Source organism: Balaenoptera musculus, chromosome 1 (assembly GCF_009873245.2).
Source record: "Balaenoptera musculus isolate JJ_BM4_2016_0621 chromosome 1, mBalMus1.pri.v3, whole genome shotgun sequence".
Taxonomy (NCBI): Eukaryota; Metazoa; Chordata; class Mammalia; order Artiodactyla; family Balaenopteridae; genus Balaenoptera; species Balaenoptera musculus.
Genome location: NC_045785.1, coordinates 66124128 through 66151285, shown reverse-complemented (window position 1 = coordinate 66151285; position 27158 = coordinate 66124128). Strand labels below are relative to the sequence as shown.

The following is a 27158-nucleotide window of genomic DNA, read 5'->3' as shown; positions in this document are numbered from 1 at the left end:
CATGGTGAAAAGGACAGGGGATCTTTGGGGTCTTTTATAAGGGCACTAATCCCATTCACAACAGCTCTGCCTCACATCCAGGACCTAATCACCTCTCAAAGGCTCCATCTCCACATAACATCACATTGAGTATTATGATTTAACATATGAATTTGGGAAGGGGGGTACCACAAACATTCAGTCTATAGCAGTGTGCATATATATGTGTTTATGTGTTTGTCTGTATATATAGTTATATATATTTATGTATATATTTTTAACTCTACCTTATATTCATGGTGGGGGGAAGAAGGAAATGGAAACAAGAATCTTTATTCTGTTGGTTTTGGCTGCCTTTACAAAACTACGCATCTGTCTCACTGGATGGTTACTGGGGGATCACCTGCCTAGTAGCCCTTTTTAGTGTTTGATGGATGAAAAAAATTATTATTCTGAAGTTCTAAAGAGCAAATGGAAGCCTGAAGAAATATATATATATGGCTATGATTAGGATGGCTTTTGCTTAAAAAAATAACAAATGTTGATGAGGGTGTAAAGAAAGAGAACCCTTATACACTATTGGTGGGAATGTTAATTGGTACAGCCACTATGGAAAACGGTATGGCAGTTCCTCAAAAAACTAAAAATAGAAGTACCATATGATCCAACAATCCCACTCCTGGGTTATATATGAGAAGGAACTGAAATCAATATCTTGAAGAGATATCTGCACCCTATGTTCATGGAAGCCTTATTCATAATAGCCAAGATATGGAAGCAACCTAAGCATCCACTGATGGGTGAATGGATAAAGGAGATGTGAGATGATAGATAGATAGATAGATAGATAGATAGATGATAGGAAGAATGGAATATCACTCAGCCAAGAGAAAGAAGGAATTGCTGCCATTTGTGACAACATGAATCAACTTTGAGGGCATTATGCTAAGTAAGATAAGTCAAAGGAAGACAAATACTGTATGGTATCACTTATATGTGGAATCTAAAAAAAACTGAACTTGTAAAAATAGAGAGTAGAATGTTGGTTACCAGAGGCTGGGGGATGGGGGAATTGGGGAGATGTTGTTTTAGGGTACAAACTTGAAACCAATAGATAAAAAGTTCTGGAGAGCTAATGCACAGCATAGTGATTATAGTCAACAATACTGTATTGTATGAAACTTCAGAGTTGCTAAGAGACTAGATCTTAATTGTTCTCAACACAAAAAAAGAAATGATAATTATGTGACAAAGCGTCAGCTAATTCTACTGTAGTAATTGTATTGCAATATATAAATGTATCAAACCAACGCACTGTACTCCTCAAACTTAAACAATGTTATAAGCCAATTATAACTCAATTTTTGAAAACTCATTGAATTGTAAAAGAAAAAAAAAAGCAGCAGCAGCAATGGTACACAAATCAATAAATACTAGGAGGTTTCACTTCTCTCCACTTTAGAGAGAAAGCACACAGAAACTCATTGAGTTGAGAGGGGTATTGTACTTGGAAGGCTGTTTGAATCTACATATAATGACCAATTTAGGGAGGTGCCCATGAAGAGCATTAGAGCTGCTGTAACGTGGGGTACAAGGATTCAAGCATCAAGCTCTGGCCCTATGGCTAATGCATTTGTTCACACTTCCTAACTGGCCTCCACCTGAGCAGGCTGGCGATACCAATACTACCCTCAGGAAGCACCCCACACTGTGTCCTCTGGGGAGACCTTGCAGGAGGACACATCACCCCCAGGACCCTCTGCTTTGTCACCCCTCTAAAGCACTAAGGGGCTGTCTTTCCAAAGGGCCAGAAATTTCCCCTCCACAAGCCCTTCTGAAAATGATTGTACCTTTTCTCATGTTTAAGGAAAAGGACATCTTTTCAATCGGCACTTTTTTGCATTCTGAGACTGCAGTCTTCTTCACTAGACTGTATGATCTTTCAGAGCAAAGACCATGTACTTTCTCTCCATATCCCCAAGACCTGTCATGGTGCATGGCATATGTTTAACTGAGTGGAGATATTACCTAATATATGTCTGAATACCACAGAGACAAGTTTTACCACAAAAGCATGAAGATTTGTTCTGGAGGTGATGCAACAGCATTTAGAGTAAGGTTCTGAAATGATCTGAGCCACGCCAGTGGCTTACCAAGGAGTGTTTGGGTCAAGGATTTGGGGAAGGCTTCCTCAGGGCAGCAGGGAATTCAGAGTCACAAGCAGCTGAAAGCAAGAAAAGCAGATTCAAGTAGACATTTCCTGCTGAACCAGACAAGCAGTTTGGCCCTGGGTAAGGAACTGAATCCTTTAGAAGGATTTCCAGCCTAGACAATCCCCATCCTGAAGCCCACGGTAACCCACAATTTCCCTTGTGGGGACGTGATCTCAGCTGGATGAAAAAGGAAGCCAGTAATGTCTTTTGCTCAAATCCTGCAGATTACACACAAAGAATTATCAAATCAAAATCTTTTGAGCTGACGGAGGTGGGGGGCAGGGTGATTCTGCTCCACTGGAAGTTTCTACTTTGAACAAAATGACGTGAACTTTCATGGCATTTATTTGGGTCCTATCTCTGTCTATTTCATGCTTCTTGACCATTATCACTTGGATCACCTGCCTCCCAGAAACACGTTTCTACCAACACACTTCGACTGTGGAGCATGTTTACGTAGAGCAAGTTAAAGAAAATCTCATTCTCACGCAACTGATCATCGGTTCCCAAAAACTCTCCCAAACATTAGGTCTATACAGCAGCTAACAGCTGAAGGTGCCTAAAAAAATGGCAAGAATGTCTGTAAACCCACAGGCTTCCCAGACAGACATAACATAATAGAAAGGACCAGCTCCACAGTCTTCTGCCAGGTAGTCATTTAGCCTAGCAGTAACCTCCTGCCTGCATAAACAGGCAGGGTGGCAGAGGAGGTGGCAGTAGAGTGGACTGAAAACGGACGCCCACGCAGGCAAACCTCACTTTCAGTCCCTCCTCTGTCACTTCCTGGCTGTATAATGTCGACCAAGTTACTGCACAAATCTGAGTTTTGGCTCTCCAATCAAAAAAGTAAGTTAAAAATGTCAACTTCATAAGCTATTGTAAAATTAGGTGAGATGTTATTTTTCAAGCACCTACAGCTGACTCTGACACTGGATAAATGATGATTAGCATCGGTACCAGGATTTGTATGAGAATTGCCACTTCTGAGGCCTATAGATTCAGCAGACTTTGGGGGAATAATCTCATCAAAGGGTTATTGACAAAGACTACAATTCCAAATCATCCTAACCAAGGGAGTGAAAAGAAAGACATGACTTCCCAAATATTTCAAACCTTTTCTGAACAACAATAAGGTTCCTGAAATTGCCATGCACAAAAGGTGTCATATAATTCTGGGGTTAGATGCCTCCCCACCTCTGATGCTTAACCAACTGTAAAAGCTATTTATTACCAGGCATCTTCTGGGGCTTGCTCATCTAAAAGGAATATTTTACAGACACACACACACACACACACACACACACACACATACTTTGGTAAACAGTTCCACTGGGGATTTTTTTTTCTCCTGTGAAAACCAAGTAGGATAGAATTAGCTCAAGGATCTCTACACAGAATCACAGAAGACACCACTTAATGAGATTAAAATTGAGTTTATCAAACATGACTACATGATATATTATAGACTGCAAACTTACCACTAATTTCAAAGCCCTCGCCCATTAGCAAGTCCTATAAATGCATTTATTTGTACGCTGTACCTCAACGAACAAAGAGCCTATTGACAACAAAGGTATTTTGGGGAAAGTCTGCCTCCCAACAGAAATAAATGCATTTAAAACAGCTATTGACCAGGCTCCTGCCATTTAGTAAACCCTCTGAATTTTGTTTTTGGAAGTGCACTTACAAATGGCCTGTAGCTGTCTCTTTTTATTAGCTCTTTACAATGAAGGATATAAACTTCTCAAATAAAACACCTGTATTAAAAATCCACCGTGAGCCTGTTAGTGGTAGTCAGTGCTGCTTCCCCGCCCTGTGAAGAGGATTCCGGAAGATTGCACACGAGCCAGCATGAAAGGCCTGACCTCAAAAGAGCCCCATCCCGCGCAGAGGTCTGTAATGAGCCAGAGCAGAAAAGCCCGGGGTGTGCACCGAATCACGGTTTCAGGGACACAGCTCTAGGGTGGGGCGGAACCTTTCAAGACCACTGCTGTGGGCGCCCCTTTGCCACAACAAAACGAGGGACACGTGTGACACCTGGCATCGATTACGTGTGCCCAAGATCAGAGCAGAGCCCAATGAATGGAAAGCTGCACCGGGAAGGAAAGCAGTCGCCTTTCTACCGCATGCTTGTGTGCTGGGTCGGGCCTGGAAGACAGAGGCTGCCTGAAAGGAGGAAAGATGTCTCACGAGGCAGGTAGCCCTACCACGGGTGCTCTCATTGATTCAGTTTCACAACGTGGTACAGTTAGACGGCATATTTTTTAGCCATCAAAACGCACAGCCAAAAGAACACAGGTTCTTGAAGTCAGCCCCACGTCAGATGAATTTTGACGTTGGCCCTTATTAGCTCTATGGTCTGGGCAAGTGACAGAAACCTTTTGAGCCTTCATTTCCTCAACTGCAAAATAAGGATAATAATGTCCACCTCACTAGATGCTGTAGTAAAGGAGATAACTTATGTAGAAACTCCCAATTTGTCTCTGTCACATCAGTAGATATTCAATATTTGGTTCTTTTTTAAAACAAGTCACGTGACAACATGGAAAATACGTATTAAGTTCAAAAAGCAAAGCATTAACATAAACACAGTTCTGTGCCATGGAGCAAACAAATATACAAAACAGAGTAGAAGGAAAAGCACTAGAACCTTAGCCATTCTACCTTTGCATGGAGGAATTATGAGTAAGTTTTTTCTCCTTTCTTAAATTTTCTTTTAAGAAGAAAATACTACTTCTTTAATGGCAAAATTTTACAGTTTCAGGAAAAGGTAGTTATTAAAACTGAGAGTTCACAATGAGGTATCACCTCATACCAGTTAGAATGGGCATCATCAGAAAATCTACAAACAACAAATGCTGGAGAGGGTGTGGAGAAAAGGGAACCAACCCTCTTGCACTGTTGGTGGGAATGTAAATTGATACAGCCACTATGGAGAACAGTATGGAGGTTCCTTAAAAAACTACAAATAGAACTACCATATGACCCAGCAATCCCACTACTGGGCATATACCTAGAGAAAACCATAATTCAAAAAGACACATGCACCCCAATGTTCACTGCAGCACTATTTACAATAGCCAGGACATGGAAGCAACCTAAATGCCCACTGACAGACGAATGGATAAAGAAGATGTGGTACATATATACAATGGAATATTACTCAGCCATAAAAAGGAATGAAACTGGGTCATTTGTAGAGACGTGGATGGACCTAGAGACTGTCATACAGAGTGAAGTAAGTCAGAAAGAGAAAAACAAATACCGTATATTAACTCATATATGTGGAATCTAGAAAAATGGTACAGCTGAACCGGTTTGCAAGGCAGAGATAGAGACACAGATGTAGAGAACAAACGTATGGACACCAAGGGGGGAAAGCGGGGGTGGGGGTGTGTGTTTGGATGAACTGGGAGATTGGGATCGACATGTATACACTAATATGTATAAAATAGATAACTAATAAGAACCTGCTGTGTAAACAAATAAATAAAATTTTAAAAACACAATAAAAAGCACAAACGACAAAAATAAATACATTAATTAATTAAATGTTTGACAGTATTTAATTAACTGTGTAAAATAAGACTAAGATTATAAACGGTCCCAGGGTTATTGTTAAAATTTATTTGACTTATAAATTGAATAAGATATATATGCTGAAATTAAAGAAGAAAAAAAAAACACTGAGGGTTCTTGAAAGAGACAGTGTGTCTGAAGCAGGGTGGTTTTTATGACACAGACAGGGACCAGTACTTTCTCGGGGCAGCCAGTAGAACACTAATCACAGCAGAGGTTCGGTCACCACACCTTGTGGTCAGGAGCACACAAACAAGAGTCAAAGGAGTATTCCAGGGAAGGCTGAACAGAAGTCACTGCTGCTGGCTGTACCCACTAATAAAGAGGAAGCCCAGCAGTTAGTGGGCCTCTCCAGATACTGGGGGCAGCACAAAACCCATCTGGGTATCCTTCTGGAAGCTGCCTTAGAATGGGGCTCTTCTCAACAACAAGCACTGGAAGCTGTTCAACAAGCTGAGGCCCAGGCACTGGCCTTGTGACCTTAGTGCTCACTAGCCCTATGGAACTGCAGGAATCCTCAATGCCCACACACGCTGATTGGAGTCTGTGGCAGCAGGAAACCACACTAGGGTGCCAGACTCTTGGATTCTGGACCCACAAGCTGCCCGAAGCCACTGCCCAATATACACCCTTTGAACTGCAGCTTCTCACTGCTGTTGGGCTCTGGTGGAGACGGAACATCTCACCATCAAAGGACCTTATGTGACCCTGAGGCCTGAGGTAACCATCCTTGCTTGGGTTCTCACCAATCTTATTAACAAAATTGGACAAGTTCCATCATCAAATGGAAATGGTACATCCAAAACAGAGCCAGGCCAGGATCCCAAGGGATCCGTGGACTCCATGAGCAGATAGCCACCCTGCCCACAGGAACAGTGTCCTGTAAGGGGTGCCCTGGCCCCTCCCCTAAGCACCTGGGGGCCACTCCTTGAAGAGGTTCTGGCTGAAGGCATGGCCTGATTTAACGATGGTTCCGCAAAATTGAAAGCTGGTGGAGTCCACTGGGCTGCCACGGCCATCTGCCACATGGATGGCCACCTCTTAACAGAAATTAGAGGATGCTCCACCCAGCGGAATGCAGGGGGTGGTAATGGCTGTGCAAGTCAACCCACCCAGCACGCCTCGCTAGATTTTTACTGATTCCTGAGCTGTGGCAAACAGTCTAGCCATGTGGCCAGGAGACTGGCAACTAAACGACTGGACTATTAAAGGACTCCCCGTGTGAGGACAAGGACTACGGCAATACCTTGGCACATGAAACAGGCAAATCTCTGTCACTCACGAGGATGCTCATGGCAAAGGGCCTTTCGAACAAGAACACGAATGCAATTCCTTAGCCAACAAGCTGCAATGGTAGTCTACTGGGTGCATTAGGAACCAGTCATGGAAGCCCACCTCAGATGCAGGAATGGGCCAAATCCAGGGGAGTAATCCTCAAAGATGCAGAAGCCCAGGATGTGGTTTTGCACATCTTGCAGTTCCTGCCAACAAGCCCAAGCAGTACGAGGAGAATTAGGACATATCTGCGGGGGCATCTGCAGGCTTGGGTTTAGCAGACTGACCATATTGGATCTTTAACACCCAGCTATGGATTGCTCTGGTGACTCACAGCCATTGACACTTCCTCTGGATATGGAACTGCCATCCCCATAGGGCACCCACATGCCAATACCACCCTAGTCACGCTGGAAAAAAATCTCTGCCACGTGTTCAGGTACCCTTCTGGCCCCCCAATCAGATCAGGGAACTTCTTTCACAGCACAAACCACACAACAATGGACACAATCCCATGGCATACACTGGATCTTCCATATTCCATACCACCCACAAGCTAAGGGAGCCACTGAATGGTGGAATGGAAGACCAGGACAACAATTGAAGAAGAGATATCAAGGATTATTAGCAGGATGGTATCCTCGTCTCACTAGAGACATTTGGACACTCAGGGGGATGGAGTGGTCAGTGTCCCCTCTCCCCATACCTCCTGAGGTCAGAGATGCTCTAGCACTGCAACGCATACTCTGGGGAATACTGAGCTTGGAGGGGGTGGAGAGCCAGGCAGTAGCCTGAATAATTTACACTTGAGGAATCCCGATTTCAGTATTCCTGACCACTCCTCTTCTTTCTTCCATCTTCAATCCTCTGCCCAGGAAGATTTGTGGTCCATGCAGCAGTAGCACCTGACACAGGTCCCCCACCCCAACTCTAACTTGGAAGTCGTGCTGCCCCAGGGTGCTTAGCTCCTCTAGGACTTCACAGGAAATAGGGAGGGGGGGTCACAGAACACCACAATACTAGGATTCCCTGCTAGCATCAGGAACTCCCACTCCCCTGCATGGGTTATGTTATAAGACATGCAAAGTTTGTACTGGACATAACTTCATTGCCTGAATTGAACGATGGGCTGAAAGGACTGAGTGAAACAGCAAGAGCAATGGGTTCCGGAGGAGGTACTGGCCCCTTAGTTAGGACAGACAGCGTGGGTGGCCATCCCCAGACACTCCACACCTCAAGTGACAACAGGAGCGTCCCGGGCCTTGGGAGGTAAGGGGGTGGGGGGGAACACGGACATCTCTCTTCCTCCCCAGGACGCATGGTGATGCCTAGACTGGCAACACCCTCATCAAAGTCAGCACTGCTGTAGCCAAATAAGATGACTTGAAACAAAGCTGGATCTGCCACCCAAGACTGAGAACTCTTTTGCCTCTGACCCCCACCTTCATGGTGTGGCTGATACATAATGACACAGGCCATCAATGGATCTGTCCAGTGAGTGACTCCACTGATACAAGTTCACATGCAGGATCATTCCAGTGTCCTCTGCTTTAATGTCACCTATAACATGATTGGAAAGGACCCCGCAGGGGGTCAGGTGTTGCTGACTCACACAGGCAATCTGGGCAGAGGCAGAGGTGTAAATATTTCTCTTCAAGCCACAAGCTGGCAACAACAGACAGAGACAAGGTGTAACTGCATTAGTCAATGATATAACAACCACACCCTGGTGGGAGTCACTTCTTCTCACCTGGGATATGTTTCTTTGTGGACCTCAACGGGCTATGGCCTTTCCCCTAGAGAAGAGTCTTGCTGCCTCAGGGTCTTAAGACCCACCATCCACGTGGATAACTGCATGGCAGGTTAGAGGGTCCCCACTCTGCTGGCCCATCGAAGGGTGGCAGGTGACATCCTTCCCAAGGGGAAGACTGACAATTGGTTCCACTCAACTAAAATTAAATACCAGGATAGCACACGGGCCCCAGAAAAGATGATATACACCCACTCCTTGACCATGGCAGAAATGGCTAACTCCACCATGTAGGCCATTCAGGACCAAGAGGGCTCCCTGAGTTCACTAGCCAAGCTGATCATGCGTAACCAGATCACCCTGGATTACCTGCTGGCAGAACAGGGTGTTCTAGCCAACACCTCTTGTACATCAACGTGTACATCAACAATTCAGGGAGAGTCAAGACCAAGCTGGAGAAAAACCATGCCAAAGCAGGATGGTCAGCATCCGTAAATCCACAGTCCCGTTCACACTCATTCTTTCACCTTCCCAGCTGGCTGAGCCCTGACACCTGGGGCTCCTGGCTGAGCGCCATACTCCAAGGAAGTCTGACTTCTTCAGAAGGCCCTGTTAGTGGCCCTGACCACCTGCTGTCTCAAGTGGGCAGGCTCTGTGAGGCTCTGCGGGGCATGAACCACACAGAACACCCCTCTGCCTCACGTTCAGCGCGGCCAGTGGTCCCATTGGGTGTGATGTGCTTCGTTTGGTTTTTCTTCCTAGCATCCCAGTGAGGGCTGGGGGTGGACTGTTGGCGGAGCAGCCTTCGCACAACCTGTATCCTCTCCCCAGCAGTGACAACTGGAGCTCTGGGCCTGGGACCTTCCCTTATAGGGAGGCCAGGTGCCAAGCTGCTACTTGGCCCCAAATTCTTCTTCCTTATGAGAAGAAAGTGTTCCCTGCCTGGGTGGTACGCGGCACCTAGGCAGCCCCACTGGCACATGTGCCCCCTGCCTTCTCCACAGAGAGATAATGGGGTCTTTGCCTGCAGAGGGGTCTATGCAGTCCATCCTCCTGTGTCAGTTATCAGGAGAAACTTGCTGGCCATGAGACAAGCACACACCACAGACGCTGATCTTGTTGCATCACTTCTCCTTTCTGAGTGAAGCCCTGTTCCAACTAGCACTTCGTGTGGTAAGTCTTCCCTGGAAACTTGGAGCCCGCAGGTGCTACAGTGGACTGCGGGCTGTGGGCTCCTACTGCTGGGGCTTGGCACTGTTACGCTCCTTGCCATCCGCCATGTGGCAGGAACCCTCACCTGCGACTGGTAGCTGGATCTTCTTGTCTACACATAACAGTGTCAGGTAGCAGTAACTGCTACGTGGAAACATAAATCAGGTTAAGGAAAAAGAGAGACGTGGGGTGAATTACAAAAGATGAAGTTGGGTCATATGGGACCTTAAAGATGAGATAAAGACTGTGGATGTTCTAATGTGATGGGAACAGTTGGAGGGTGTGCATGTGGTCACCTACCTTGTGTGCATGTCCCCAGGTACACAATCCATGGCTTGTAACACTAACAGGACGTGCCTCCCTGAACGAGCAGACAGCCCTTCCATCGCTGCCACCTCAGAAGACAGACACCACTGATACACCACCGAGTGGCTCTGTGGAATCTTTATCCCAATCTCTTGATGCTACTGAAAATAATAATAATAATACCTTCCTCAGCACCATGGTGAGGAATAAATAAGATAATCCACATAAAATGTTGAAAACGGTGCGTGCCATAAGAACATCATAAATGTTTATTTCAACACAGTAAAACATAAGAATAGAAAAGCCCACTTAACACATAAAGTTTATTGTAAATAAATACAGACTCTTGACTTTATTTCCATTTCAAATTTGCAATAAAGTCTACACTGGGAATAACATACCTGTTGCCATATTCCCTTTAGTTGCTGTCTCAGTCAGATGCTATAGCAAAAATATCATAGGCCGGGTGGTTTAAATGAACATTTATTTCTCACAGTTCTGGGGGCTGGAAAATCCGAGATCAAGGTGCTGCAGATCCGTCGTCTGGTGTATAGATAGCCACCTTCTCGATGGATCCTCACATGGCCAAGAGAAAAGGAAGAGAGACAGACAGAGACAGAGACGAAGACCAAGAGACAGAGAGACAGAGAGACAAAGACAGAGACAGACAGACAGACAGAGGGGAATCAAGCTCTCCCCTATCTCTTCTTATAAGGGTACTAATCTCATCATAAAGGTCCCACCCTCATGATCTCGTTACCTCCCAAAGGCTCCATCTCCAAATACCATCAGATTGAAGACAAGGGTTTCAACATATGAATTTTGGGGGGCACACAAACATGCAGTCCACAACAGTTACCATCTACCCCTTCACCACCATCTGTTATTAAGAGAGTAGAAAATTTATATTTTTTAGCCAAAGCAGATACAGTATCACTCTGCTGTCAATAGAAATATTACTAATGGCCTGGGGCCCCCATGATGGCTTTTCATGTTGAATAAAAGCCCAAACCCCAGGGACAGTCAGTCTTCCCCAGAGGGAGTTGTTTGGGCCTCTCCATGCTGCTTGGGCTCCTGTAACACCAGCTTCCTTGTTTACACAACCACCTGCATCTTTGAGGCCATGCATTTCACAAAGCCCACCACAATGAGCACACAAAAATCTGAAAGATGATGCCAGAAATCTATTTCCTACCTCAAAACTTCCCTTTTAAAAGCATCACTGCAGATCTGGGAAACTGAATTTTGTTTTAGTCATTTTCTTACGTTTCTCTGAGTTTTGGAAGTACAAGACCTAGTTTACTGAAGGCATGAAGGTTACAGAGCTCCTGGACTCGAGAAGGCTGAAACAAGACATTTATAAAAGATCCTGGCTGGAGTTGTTTAGAACTACCATCTGAATGTCCACTGTCCACTAGGTGCTAGGTACTTAATATGTACACTCTTTTTTATTTATTTATTTATTTTTCCTTTTGTGACTGGTTTATTTTCTTTTTTTTTTTGAATTTTTGAATTTAATTTTATTTATTTGTTTATACAGCAGGTTCTTATTAGTTATCCATTTTATACACATCAGTGTATACATGTCAATCCCAATCTCCCAATTCATCTCACCACCACACCCCCTCCACCACTCTCCCCCTTTAGTGTCCATACGTTTGTTCTCTACATCTGTGTCTCTATTTCTGCCCTGCAAACCGGTTCACCTGTACCATTTTTCTGGGTTCCACATATATGTGTTAAGATATTTGTTTTTCTCTTTCTGACTTACTTCACTCTGTATGACAGTCTCTAGATCCATCCATGTCTCTACAAATGACCCAGTTTCATTCCTTTTTATGGCTGAGTAATATTCCATTGTATATATGTACCACAACTTCTTTATCCATTTGTCTGTCGATGGGCATTTAGGTTGCTTCCATGTCCTGGCTATTGTAAATAGTGCTGCAATGAACATTGTGGTACATGACTCTTTTTAAATTATGGTTTTCTCAGGGTATATGCCCAGTAGTGGGATTGCTGGGTCATATGGTAGTTCTATTTTTAGTTTTTTAAGGAACCTGCATACTGTTCTCCATAGTGGCTGTATCAATTTACATTCCCACCAACAGTGCAAGAGGGTTCCCTTTTCTCCACACCCTCTCCAGCATTTGTTGTTTGTAGATTTTCTGATGATGCCCATTCTAACAGGTGTGAGGTGATACCTCATTGTAGTTTTGATTTGTGTACACTCTTTTAATTCTTAACATATCATGGCACGGTAAATATTATTATCCCCATATTATAGGCAAATTAATGGAAATACAGAGCAGTGACATCATGTGCTCAGAATAAAGGTGGAGCTGGGTCTCTAACTCATGGGTCTGACTCCAAGGCCCACACTCTTTCTTCTGTTAGATGTTGCTTCCCAGAGCAGCAGTCAGAGAACAGTACCCATTATATGAGTAAGGAGATGCTCACTTGATTATAAAAAAAAAAAAAAAAAAAAACACTTCATCATGAAATGTATTCCCTTACGTCTGTAAGAGACATTCATTCCTCACCAAAGGAAAACAAATGAAAGAAAGAAGGACTTTTCCCTTAAGGGCATCACTACCAAGTTTCATGGTTAGTAATTAATTCCATTTGAAACAGGGACCTAAGGTTAATGAGCGAGCGAGAGAAAGAGGGAAAGAAATGTAGAGGAGAAGCGTAAAAATGACACTAAAGAGATGGAAGGGCTTGGAGAGGGAAAGTATTAAGAAAATAGAAGACTTTGTGTGTTCTGTTTTTCTTGAAATATTAGGAGTAACTTCCTTATCAGCATGACTCTTGAGACAGAACTCTGAAAACATCTTTCAAGGCAAAGAAATGAGGCCATTTACTATCTGGGGAGGGTTTCTATATTAACTTAAGTCTTGCAAATCCAATAAGATTTCCAGACAGACTCCCAGGAGACCTCGCTGTCTCCAACACCAGCAGGAAGATTTACACTAACTGAATGTGGCTCTTCCACAGGGCCCGCTCAACTGGCTCCATCTATCTAAACAGGATTCTAACATGGAAACTGGGAATTAAAGTAGGAGACTGGAGACTGGTGGGTGTCAGTGAATACCTTAGCAAGGGCACAAGTCATATCCTGACTGGTATCTAAAAATATATCCGGATGAAGCAGATCCTGCTGTTAAAGAGAAGGCAGAGACACAAAAAGGAATCATCCCCAGATCTGCAAAATCTGAGAGGATGCCAGAAGCAGTCCACAACAAAGATTTTGAACCCAGCTACAAAAGAGTCTGCTGTCTGCGGATGGGAAACACATGCTTTTTTGTACAGAGAAACCCACTTCTGATCTTCTGACTGTATTCTAGGTTCTGTAATAGGATGACAAAAGATTCTCTATGGCTCCTTCCAGAGGGACAACAGAGTCTTGCACTGCAACTTGAAAGGAGTTCAATGTGAAGCTGAGTCCCAAACCACCATTCATATTCTGATCCCCAGCACTCCAGTGTTTCATCATTCTGCTGTATCTGTATCTAAACATTTTCAAATCCTCAGACCCTACCAAAGTCATGAACCATTTGGTGGGATGCAGTGCAGGCGCAGTGCCAACACAGCCCAGAAACACAGTGACACACCACCTGTGTCTTCCTGCAGAGGAAGGAAGTAGGAATGGACTGGACATTAAATGGTTATATAACTTAGAGAACACTTCTAAATCACACCTTCTAGTAGATGTGAAATACACCGTTCAGCGAGAAACAAAGCCCATCTTGTATGTTTCATGTTGTCCTGTACCTATCTCCATCTCACACTTGGCCATTGTTCCTTGCAATCGCCTGGAAGTTAAATGCATCTTTTCAGGAGTTTCGGGTAAAATGCTGCACAGCCAGAAAAGAGAAGGGCGCCCATAGGGATCTTGGATTAGAAAGTGTTCCAAATTTGCCAGTGGGTCTTAGGAAGTTCAGGTAAGAGCAGAACAGGTAAATGAAAGCCCCAGATACACACAAACACAAATAAAAATTATTCTATGAATTATTCTGAAATGTGAACTCTTTCCCTCACCAGATCTTTCACCAGTATGTGCCGGTTCAGCCATATTGGTTGTTGGTAACTAGTGACTAACTCTGTGCCTCCCCACGATCTAGTAACTAAGCGGTGAGTAGCTCGCTGGTAGAGCAGAACCCAGCCCAGGGTGACGGCCAGCCAGCACTGTCCTGAGTGGCTATGTTCATACTCCACCCGCAGGCAAGGAGCCAAGGGATGCGAGTACGCCTTCCACTCCCTGTCCGATGTTCTAACTACCTCTAATAGTTGAATTAGTTATTTATTTACTCCACAAAGATGTACTGAAGTTCTTGCACGGGTTAGACATTGTACAGGCCCTTGTAATACAGATAAACAAGAAAGACAGACTCCCTGATCTCCTGGTTTCGTGGACTAAAGGGAAGGGAAAGACAATTAAACCAACATTTGCAGCCCAGCATTATCATCAGGATAGTGGTAGAGGAAGCCTGGAGCACAGTGGGAACACCTAACCTAAACTGAGAAAGCTAGCCAAGGCAAGGCAAGGGAAGGCAGTCCTGTGGGGCATAAAGAAAGTCTGGTTTGGCTAGTGGGTAGGGAGCTGGGGCTGGTGGGGAGAAAAGCAAGAGATGAGGCTGGAAGGACCGGCAGAATCCAGAAAACACAGGTCCTTGTAGGTCACGGAAAGGGATATGGACTTGATGATAAAAGCAAGGACTTTTATGTTCTACAAAGATCGTATTTGTTGTACTGAAGAGAAGGGTCCTGGAGGGAGCAAGGCTAGAGACAATGAGGAAGGAAGTGGGGAGACTGAGGCAAACATAGATAGAGAGAAGACGGTGTCCTGAGCTACTGCAGTAGCAGAGAATGTGGAGAAAAAAGGGTGGACTCAAAAAGATTTAGAAGCAGAATTGATGGGCCTGGGTACTGACTAGATGCAGGGATGTAAGAGAGAGGCAACAAGGATATTATTGCCTGGGTACCTGACCTGGAGAAATGGATGGATGTTAGTACCACTCCTAAGATTTGAAGACAAAACAGGACAAAAACAGATATGGGAGGGAGAGTCAGAGTCTCACTGAGGACATGCTGAGCTTTGAGGTACCTACAGGGCAACCCAGTGAAGTCATCCAGGAAGCAGCTGAGTTAATGATGTCAGGAGAGGGGTTGGGGCAGAAGACACAAATTTGGGTGTCATCAGCCTAAAGATGGTAAATGAAGCCATAAACATGGATGGAATCATCCAAGGAGAGGAAAGTGAGAAGGGGAGGGAAGTGAAAGAAGAAGGCTGAGGTCAGAACTGTGAGATCGCTCCCATTTAGGGCTGGCTGACTGAGAAGAGCCTGCAGAGGAACCCCAGAGAAAGACCAGAGGATGGTAAAAATGAGGCAAAGCGCCAACCAGCAGCCACTTGGTGATCAGTAGTCCCAGTGCCTAAAACCTGAACAGGACTCGATTAGTGGGTCCAGGACCACAAAGGCAAGGGGTAAGGAGAGGAGGGCAAGTCTTTAATTCACTTGATCTTCTGCTCTAAGAATGGATTACAGCAGACAGAAATCTTGTTAGCTACTTATAGGGTTGAGAGGGGCTATCCCAGAAAAATATAATGCAGGCCATGAATGTAAGCCACATTTGTAATTTTAAATTTTCTAGTAGTTACGGTAAAAAAGTAAAAATAAATAGATGAAATTAATTTTAGTATCATACTTTATCTAACCTAATATAGCAAAATATTATCATTCACTAAGTAATCGATATAAAAAATTATTAATGAGGTATTTTACATTCTTTTTTTTTTTTTTTTTGGTATTAAGTCTCTGTCATCTGGTGCGTATCTTACTCTTACAGCAGATCTCATTTGGACTAGCCACATTCCAAGTGCTCAGGGGCCACACGTAGCTGGTGGCTACCATATAGGACGAGGCAGGTTTGCAGTTTACACACAAACACTTTACCTTTCCCCAAATTGTATTTAAACAGATAAGAACTCTGAAAAAGTGTATGATCAACAAGAGCTCTCTGAAAGGCCTAGGTAGCAAGCAGGATATCAAATCCAGATGAAGGAGAATTGGAACAATTAGGGAGCTTTTTTTATTTTTAACACTGTCACAAAAGGAAAAGAAGTTGGGGACAGGCTGACCTCGTGCTCGTTGCTGAACAGGGCAGCAGATGACAGCTGCTGTGAAATGGAGATCAGAGCTGGTTCCCCGTTAGGAATAAGTCAATACAGCTTTTTAATACACAGTAGGTGGAGTTACTGCATGTCACCATCCAGGGACATGCTACGTTACGCAAGGTCAGCTGGGGGGAACTGCAACTGCAACCAACCCTTCTCTGGCCCAGTCAATGCCTCTAAAAGGATTTCTAGCTGGAGCTTCTCGGAATGTTTAGTCATCTCTTCACATCACCTTGAAAGGGTGCATGTGATTTCCTCATCATGGAGATGCGAACAGGACTCGGCTCTGGCTCTCCTCCCACCCCAAGCTCATCATCAGCGAGATGGGTGCCCAGGAAGGAAGGGCGGATGGAGATGAATCGCATTGCCCAGCTCAGGATCACCGGGCACTCCAGCAGCCATAGTCAGGAGCCCAGCTCAATTTGCTGGCCTCAATTCTCCAGCTTAGACCTCACAGCTGCACCTGAAACTAAGAGCATTCTTTTTCTCTTCAGATAACTCCAAAAGTTGTTACTTAGAAACTCTCACCCCGCAGGGAGAGGAAAGGGGGAAATGTTAACACCTAAACTTAGGAAATGGAAGCAGATTCAGGCCTACCCCTCCAGCCTTCTGTCTCACATGTCCTTACCTTCCCCACCTCCCATTTCATACTTTGGTAATAACATACAGCTGGTACCCCCCTCACGCCCGTACTTGCATACGCACACACGTGCACACACACAAACACACACACACACACACACACACACACACACACACCAAGAGGAGAGGCAGAATAGTGTTTGTGTAGTTAATAGATTAGGCTTTGAAGACAATTCCAAATCTCACTGCTGACATTTGCTAGCTGTGTGACCTTTGGCAAATGACCTCTACTAGTTTCCTTACCTGAAAAATGGGGAGAATGCCATGCCAACCTCACAGAAATGTGTGAGGATTAAAATGAGGTAATGTACTAAATAAGCGTAATAGAAATTAAAATGAGTAGCACTGACCCTGAAACATGCTAAGAAGTATATAAGTGATTACTATTACTTACTACACCACTATAGGGTGTTCCATAAGTGGTAGCTATGATTATTGTTCTTAAAATCTCTACTCCTTTCTTCAAAGCTAACCTAGCTATTACCTCATTCTGCTGGCTTTTTCTGTCAATGCCACTCTACCAACCCCCTAAGTGCCACACATAAAAGCACACTCACACACTCATTTAGATTTGATGCCCCTCCCTGGGCAGCTGGTACTTCACACACTGCCCATTCTTAACTCAATGGCGCTATATACAGTAACTATCTGCTTATGGTCTTTGTCACTTTCCTACAGCAATGCCTCTTAAATGCTTTGAGGAGGTAATATGTGAGCAGAGACAGGAAAGAAGGGAGCGAGGGAGCCATGTAGATATCTGAGGGAAGGATGTCCTAGGCATGATTAAGAAACAGCAAGAGAGCTGGCATGTCCAGAGCAGAGTGAGTAAGGCAGAGAGAGGAGAGGAGGTCAGAAATGCAAGACCAAGGGGCCCAAACGGTAAGGCCCATAACCCATGGAAAGGGATACGGATTTTTTTTTTCTGAGTAAGATATAAACTTCCTGGAGGGCTTGTGCAGAGGAGTGGTGTGGTCTGACCCACATTTTTAAAGGCCATTCTGGCTGCTATGTGGAGAACAAACAGTAGGGAGGCAAGGGTGGACACAGGGAGACCAGATGAAAAGGCTTGACATCAATGGTCCAGGTGAGAAAGGGTGGTGGGCGAGGTGGTGATGGCAGAGATCCCAACGGGACTTGCTGATGGACTGGATGAAAAAAAACAGAGGACAACACCTTGGTTTTGGCCCTAGAATCTGGTGTGGTAAGCCAACTAATGGCTCCCAAAGATACCTGTATTCTAATCTCCAAACCCGTGAATATGTTATGTTCCATGGCAAAAGAAACTTGCTGATGTGGTTACATTAAGGACCTTGAGATGGGGAGATGATCCTGGATTATCTGGGTGGGCCCAATGTATCTCAGGGGTCCTCATAAAGGAAATATGGAGGCAGGAAGGTCAGACTGAGAGAAGGAGATGTGATAATGAAAGCAGAGGTCAGAGCGATGCAGGGCCAGTAGACACGGAATACAAGCAGCATCCAGAAGCTGGAAAAGATAGGGAAATGGAGACTCCAGTAGGAACGCGGCCCTGCCAAGCCATTTTAGAACTCTGACCTCCAGAACTGTGAAACAATAAAATTAGTGTTGTTTTAAGGTAGTGATGACTTGCTACAGCAGCAACAGGAAACTAATATACCTGAGTTTACTATGATGCCATTTATTGAGACAGAGAGCACGGGAAAAGGAGCAGGAATCAGGAGCTCTTGTTAGGTCATGCTGGATTTGAGGTACTCATTAACCTATCCAAGTGGAGATACCAAATAGATAGATGATGACCAAGGCTGCAGCTTAGAGGGAAATTGGAACTTCACGTGCCCTTGGGCAAGTCCTTTAATTTCTCTGAGCTTCAGTGACTTCCGTAAAATGGAGTTATATCTTATTTACCCACCTCAAGGATCAAAGGAGACATTTTATGCAAGTGTTCAGAGTGCGCCACTAATATAAGGCATTTATTATTCCTATAAATTGGCCTCTAACCCAAAGGCAACGGGAGTCATTTTTCAAAGACTTTTAAAGTCTTCTGTCCCTGCAAAGCTCCACAGAACGCACAGAGCAGCACTTGGAGCAGGAAACACCAGATAACCCTGGACACGCCCCATTAATAGACTGTAAGGAATATCCCACCCCCAGTACTCTCATCACCTGCCTCTCTCTCCCCAAATCCAGCCACACCAGACTAGCTGTGACTTGCTTATATCCAACAGCTCAGTGATGGGGATGTATATTTTATTTCCTACTAAATGGTGAGTGGGTTTGAAAGGGCCTCAGAGCCCAGTCAAAAAAGTCCAAGTTCCCACCAAATGCAGGATCCACTCATTCGTTCATTGTACAACCCTTTGCTGAGACCAGGCTGAGGCCAAGCCCTGTGCTAGGACGGCCAGGTAGAGTGGAACACAAGGCAGGGAGGTGCTCCCAGAGCCTATCCCTCCTAGAACCTCCCATCCACCCTGTGAGGGAGGCATTTGCTCTTCACAAGGCTCTGGAGTCCTATGGACCTTCCACTTAAGGGGCGCTCTGGGGCCAATTCCCAAACCTACTTGACTCTCAGTTTCATCATCTATAAAATAGGGACTGTAATCCCTGGAAAGCACTTAGCATAGTACTTCATACCCATTAAGTGCTCAATAACTGGAAGCTTTAATTGTTATAGTTAATGTTACTCAAGTATCACCTACATTTTTTTTAATAAACAGCCTAAAATATGTCTTCTGAAATACCCAGTATGACAGAGTATACTGGGTATGCTCCTCCTGACAGCCTTAAAATATCTGAAGGCAGATTTTATTACCCCTCTTCATCTCTCTTCCAGGGCAAATATACCCAATTCCTTTACCCTCCCTCACAGAACCCAACTCCTAGAACTTCTTCCCACCCTCATTGCTTGTTCTTTATGTATTATATTTGGCTGCAGCCCTCTTAAAATATGGCCCCCCATGGAACCCAGGAGTCCGACCAATGTCAAGTATAAGGGAACCATCATAGAGTAAATGTCTGGAATTAAAGGACTTAACAATCATTGCTTCAATTATTCATGTGCAATCCCAAAGATCCATGACATGTTCTAGTGTGAAATTTCACTGAAGTACAAATTTGGCTCAACTACATGATGCAACCAGTGTTTGGGGCAATCATTTAGAATCCAGGTGCCCAGCATCTTTCTAGCAATAAAACTTGGAGATTCCCTCCTTGTCCTTGGGTGCAATAATACCTGCGAAGTGATTACAAACTCAGGTTTCTTGTGAAAATTTGCCATCAAGCAAAGGAAGATACTTTAGTAAATAAGGCTCTGCATAGGAAACACATGATCCCTAACAGAAATATGATTTGGGACAAACAAGGATCTGTATAAACGTTTCCATATTCACAAGTCTGAAGGTTTGGGATGGCCTCAAACTGTATCTTTTGCAAATGTCATGTGCCCTCTGTATACATATCAATGAAGCCAAAGGATGAGCTAGATCTTCTACACATGAAACAGGCAACGCTGTGTGTACAAAACTGAATTAAGAAACAGGTCCCTGAGTTCCACAGCCAGCTCTGCCAGGCACTGCCTGACCTTAGGAAACTGCCACTCTTCTGGGTCTCACTCAATCTCTCTGCCTATCAAATGAGAGGTTGGAATGAGTCAAGGATTCTTCACCTGCTGTCCAGGGACACATAGGTCAGGGGAGATGTTTACCCACTGAAGTTTTAAAGATATGGATATGTACATTTTAAGGATAAAAGAGCCATAGCATTTATCAAATTCTAGGCATTGTGGTAACTGCTTTACATAATAATACCCACAATAATTGCTAATATTAAAAGCTTACTAGGTGCTTCATAAATATTATTTTACTGAAGCATAATATTCTAATGCAGTAGGTACTGTTAGTGACCCATTTTATTTAGAAAGATCAGGTAACTTGCTTGAAGTCACTCAGTGTGTGAAGAGCAGAGGTGGGGTTTCCACACAGGCCTGAATCCACAGAAGCCCGTTCTTCTCCACTGTACTGCACTGTTTCACGATGAGCTCAGTAACTAGGTAAGAGGACTACTTGGTATCACACCACCGTAGAACTGTCTTTAATTTGCCTATTTTCAGGCTAGCACTTTCTCCAATCTCAGCAGTGGTTGGCAGAGGCTGGTCATTCAAATGAGCAGGACCAGAGGCCAGCCCAGCGCGAGTGGCCCTGCCATTAGCAAAGCTGCTCACTCCAAGAGCTGCAAGTGCAGCAAAGACTGAATTCAGAAAATGTAGTCGGTCATGCTTATAAATAAACCACATTTTTTATTTATGCTAATACTCTTGCTGTTTGTATCGCCTTTAAAAAGAAATAAGACCTGAGTGGGCTTTAAAGACTCAGATGAGAGAGAATACTACAGGTAAAAAATCTCACTTCTCATTAAGTTTTTACACTCAAATCCATAAATTATCCTGTTAAAGTGTTTCTGCTTATGCAGCAGTTTCCTTGGAACACATTTTCATCCTTGGGAAATGTCAGATGAACTGAATTTCTCCTTTTCCTTCGTATCCTCAAACTAAACTAGAGGATAATTGACTTTCCATGACTTCACAAGCTTTGAGGCCCACTTACAATCAGAAGATGGGCCTAAAGCAGAATTGTAATATATGTCTATAAATGTCTGCACACACAGAAAAAAATAATTTTACATTAGTCACTGAAACTGACTCTGGCTAATTTTAACAAAAAGTGGGGAGAGAAGATTTTTTAGAGCAATACTATTATATTGTGGAATCCAAGGCTAAGATACATACTAGAAAGGTCTAGAACCAAGGCCTGGAGCATGTGGAGGACTCAGGAATAGGTTCTGTGTCTCTGATTTCACCTTAAAGCAAATCTGTGGATTTGCTTCATTCCTCCATCTCTGTGTCTCAGGCCACCTGACAGAACATGGCCTCCAAAGAGCTCTGTACTTTTGTCCCGTTTCAGCCACCAGGAGAGAAACTAACTTCTCTTTCTCAGTGCCAATTCCAATACCCCAGGGAATCAAATAAGAAAAACCCCTGGATCAATCCACTGTGGCTCAGACACAGAGTAGCCTAATGCAGCATGACTGCCTCCATGATAATCATGGAGATAGAGTGATAGGGAAGCAATTTCCAAGACAGCAAGGGGGCTAACGGAGGGGTGGCCAAGCTACACGCAAATGAAATAATATGTGTCCCCTACACATCCTTCCTGAAGTAGACATTTAAATCAACTGAAAGCTCCTAGCTCACAGAGTCCAAAGCCCTCAACGTGGCTAGGAGCCCCACCATCTGGCCCCTGACCTCTGTTCTATCTGCCCTGGGGGTACACTCACCCTCCCGCACTGAGCTGTAGTCACTGCATCTCTACAATGACAAAGTTCCTTCTCACTTCAAGGTCTTCACATAAAGTCACCACACTCTCCATCCCTCCCATCTAGCTACTTCCCCCTAGCGTATCTTCCACTTAGACTTCCTCATAACACCTATACCAGACCAGATCACAACTTCAATTAAAAGGCTGTGTAGCCACTGCTATATTCAAAACAGATGACCAACAAGGACCTACTACATAGCACAGGGAACTCTGCTCAATATTCTGTAATAACCTAAGTGGGAAAAGAATTTGAAAAAGAACAGATACATGTATATGTATAACTGAATCACTTTGCTGTACACCGCACACTAACACAACATTGTTAATCAACTATACTCCAATATAACTAAAAAATTTTTATAAAAGCTGTATAGTTTTTCAGTTAATGGTTTTTTCTTGCCTCTCATACTGTAAACTTAATAAGAACAGAGCCTATCTCTCCTCTCTGAATCTAATTCCACAGTGCCTAGTATGGTGCCCTGCAATAGCAAACGCTCAAAAATTAGTTAATGCATATTTTCAAATGAAAAGATGAGCAAGTGAACCAGGCCAAATCCTAAACTTTCAAATGTAATGGTATCCAAAAGTTAAGAGTAGCCTAGAATTAAATAAAGTATTTCTCACACCTCATTTTCCAACTCAGAACACTTCCATAGACAGGAACCAATTGGCAGGTGATGGGTGGCAAGGACAACCCCAAAGGCACAAGGGATGCTTTGTTACACCACAGCAACCCTGAAAACAAAGTCAAACTGTGGTCCACCAAGAAGCAGAGTTTCTGCACTCGAAGAAGCCAAGTACATGTCCCGGTCCCCAGTGCTTTTCTGACAACAGACTATTAGCCACTCACCTGAAAACCAGAGACCCCAAAACATCAAGCTTCTTTTCAACCTAAAATCAAAAGATACATTACCAAACGACCATTGCTTAAGACCTACAGCCCCTGTTAAGTGTAAATGACTTCTTCTGTGGTTTTACTACTAAGTGTGACTTTGGAATATGATTGCCATGTAGTAAATTTAAATACTTCTGACATTAAAAAAAATTATAGGTACTCCAAATCAGTCATAAATCATTGGGGGTGAGAGTTTGCTACCCAATTTACTTAAAGGCATACTAAAATATACTGACACAGAAAATACATGAAAACCAAGCCTAAGCTCCAAAGGCCAAATTTCCACCATGAAGTACCTGGAAATATATCCTGAAACATAATATATCTAACAAGTGATTCTACAGTAACAGTTTCACTTATTTTTTTCTTGAAAAAACAAGCCCAATTGTAAAAGGTAGAGAACAATAATATGAACTATGTCATTATTTTAAGTGAAGATAAAGTTGCCAGGTCAATTATCTGCTATTATGGGGATTCTCTCTTCTTGATCTCAGCACACTTTGTACTCTCTTTAGGATATCTCCTCTACTTAGCAAGCTCTCAGATCCAGGAGAGGAAACTTATTTCCATACACTCTTCCATATGTCCCTTTCTTTGCTAGTTCTTTCCATGTAGGTTTTTTCTTCAGCTGCACAAATATCTTCTTTTAAAAGTAATACAGAGTACTGAATTATGCACCCTTCATTTTAGTAAGACTTATATTTTGTAATGAGGAAAAAAAAATATGCTCATGGTAGAAGTTGTAAAACTAGAGAAAACCAGAAACAAGAAAATAAGCACCTCTCATTCCATCACTCAGAAGTTTAGTTAACACTACTCTGGGCCTGGTGTAGGACACAGTCCTTGTTCTAGGAAAGAAACTGATAACCAAGCATTACACAAGTAATGAATTGCAATTCTGATAAATGCTACAAGGAAAAAAATACAGGATAGGATGCTATGAAAACTATAATGGGACCACTTACTCTAGTTAATATCTTGGTGCCAATGCTTCCTATACTTTTTCAGAGAAACTGTTAAATATACATAAGTTTTTATCCACCTGGGATTGGATAGTACATACGACTTGAAGATAAAAATTTCATTTGTCATTTCCAAAGCTAACTTCCACAGACAAAGGAGTTGTTTATCTCAGAATTTCTCTAAGAATTCCCAGGAAACAACAGTAGGCAAGACAGCCATCAATGAGTTAACAAATGGCCACAGATGAAATCAAGGAATTATGTTTTCAGGATCACTCTGAAGCAGTCAAATAACCTCTGGCCAAAAGGAAGCCATTGTTGAGAGCTGGAAGAGGTCATCACATCATACCAAAGGTATAATCAAAAGCATATAAGAACACATTCCAGATTCTTCTTCTTCTTCTTCTTCCTTCCAGGGTCTTACAAAGTTGCTCATCCACCATTACTTTATCAGAGTTCTAGGTTTGCAGAGAAGATCCCATAACAATGTCATTTGGGAACTCCTCCACCTCATCTGTCCTTTAAGATCTAGATAGATAGGAACCCCCTCAACTCCATGCCCAGTAGAAATACAAATCTCTCACTTAGCTTTCTGCAGATTTCTATATGAGGCTATGTTCTCATGGTCAAACTCTGCCTGCAGGATTTTATTTCCATATCTGATATCTCTGTTACACTCAGCATTAATTTAGACAAATGATGCAATCGAGTTTCCCACATTTTGGGGAAATCGTAGGGCTCACCACACCCGAGCATAATGGATGAGCCTCACCCTGGGAAAACCACCTTCTTGATCATGGTATCTCCCCTGCCAGGTAAGTATTCAAATTTATTTTTGAAATGTGTTTAGGTACTGGTCTCTACCTCCTTCATAAAAGAAGCAAGACTTCTAATTCATAATAAGTGATATCATTCTAATTCCCCTAGGAGTATCAGTATCCAGGTTTACATTCACATTAAGGTTTATAAGCTATAGATAACTGAGATCAGATTCTTTCCCGAGAGTAAAATTCCAGGGGAGGAGAGGATGTGGACAATATGAGGGAACTAAAAGAATGAAAAGGAATTATAATGAGGCCCTGTGGGTAGAAGGTAGAGAAAGAAGAAATGAGCATGGCCAGCCCCGTTGGTTTCCATCCAGATATCAAGAAGCAAACAGACAAATTAAACTTCAATGATAATTCTCAGCTCACTGCCTGATCTTCTCATAGTGTGTCTTAATAATTTTAAAAATGAATATTTAATTTAGTACATTTTCCAATACTTTCAAATGGCCATTTTTTTTACAGTGGAAATTCATCTTAATAATTTGTTAGTAGAAGCAACCAGAGAAGTAAGAGTAATGTGACCCCTTTCTAAACCTCAAAGAACAAACTCCTCAGCCTTATTCTCAGCTCGGCTCTTCTTAACCTTCTCAGTCGGTTCCTATGCTTCAAAGGAAATTTCCCGTCTCGGTTTTCAGGGAAGAATGACTTCACCCAGGCTCTGCGTGGTACCCTGGCAGGCAGGCAACGCCAGGAGCAAGCAACGCAGATACGGCCTCAGCCACTCCCTGCTCAGCCTGAGAGGGGATCTGCCAGGCCAGAGAGGAATCTGGGTTCTCCAAAATGCTACAGCAAAAGAGTCTGGCACCGAGCAGAACACACCACCCAAAGGTCAGGAGCCACTGAAGACTTCAGGAAGGTGAAGATAGGACTTGGCTTCTTCTCCTTTGAGCAGGACATTCCAGAATGACGTATGGGAAGCTCAAGATAATGAGTCCCTTTGACCAGTTATACCACAGCTCCGAAAAACAAAAGACAAATGTCCAGCCCTGGGATCTCATGCCCTTTCCACCTCACCTCAGTTTACAGGAGGCTCTGGTTTTCTGCGAGGAAACACAATGCCACTCTAGCTTGAGAACTCTCCTGTTACTCTTACTGGAGAGGGAGCAGTGAGTGTGTAACCAGAAAGTCAGCAAAAAATTCCATTCGCTTTTTTGTAACCAGTCAACTTCCGTTTATGAAAGAAGTCAGTGTAAACCACAACAGCAATGAAGCCCAGGTACTGTGGTTCTCTTCCTGTATTCTAGGACTCTGAGTGATGTATGATTCCTCCTAGGAATGCAAAGGGTGCACCAGACCTGTCAGAGAAACTATAAATCATCCAAGAAAATAAGATGAAAACAGAGTCAATGAAACCCCTCATAGAGTGGCAGCTTTCTGATTAGCTGTCATACTGCTGTGGACTAAGGAACCCCAAAGGAAGATGCTCTTTTCCTTTAGGTGTAAAAATCTTCATTTTCTTCAGACATTACACACACACACATACACATACACAAACACATCTACAGGTCTGAGAACTCATTGTATTGGTATTAGTTTTTTCAAAATGACTGAGACTTACCTAACCCACTATGCCTAATCATACCTGAGATTTTCTTTTTCCTCTCTCCTAGGACCTTTATTTCAAACAAAGTGTTTAAATTCCCCATAAAATATTTTAGAGAACCTACATACCAAGTTTCAGAAGGCTGATGGATGAAGACAGCACCTTTGCTAAGGACACCTCTTTGATCATGAGTAATTCTGCATAGTTACTTTCTTTCTTTTTTAACAGCCTTGTATAGTTTCAGTGATGAACAAACAGAACTTGGATGAACACAGTGCCATCCAAGAATCTGGGTTGAATTTCTCTCTATATTCATAAATGAAGAAGGCCTTGATTTGGAGATTAGAATGTGATTAAACAAGAAAGGTGGTACATCACAAAGCTGGGGTTCCTAGCTGGGAGTCTTCAGATGGGCTTCAAAGGTCCATGAATCCGTTCAAACTACATGC

At 43.4% G+C, this 27158-nt stretch overlaps 1 protein-coding gene and 1 pseudogene across 2 annotated transcripts in view; both read right to left on the bottom strand.

Moving 5' to 3' along the window:
- Positions 1 to 27158, bottom strand: part of ST6GALNAC3 (ST6 N-acetylgalactosaminide alpha-2,6-sialyltransferase 3) — a 465047-nt gene that overhangs the window by 401190 nt on the left and 36699 nt on the right. The window lies entirely within an intron of this gene.
- Positions 25026 to 25162, bottom strand: LOC118887241 (annotated as a pseudogene).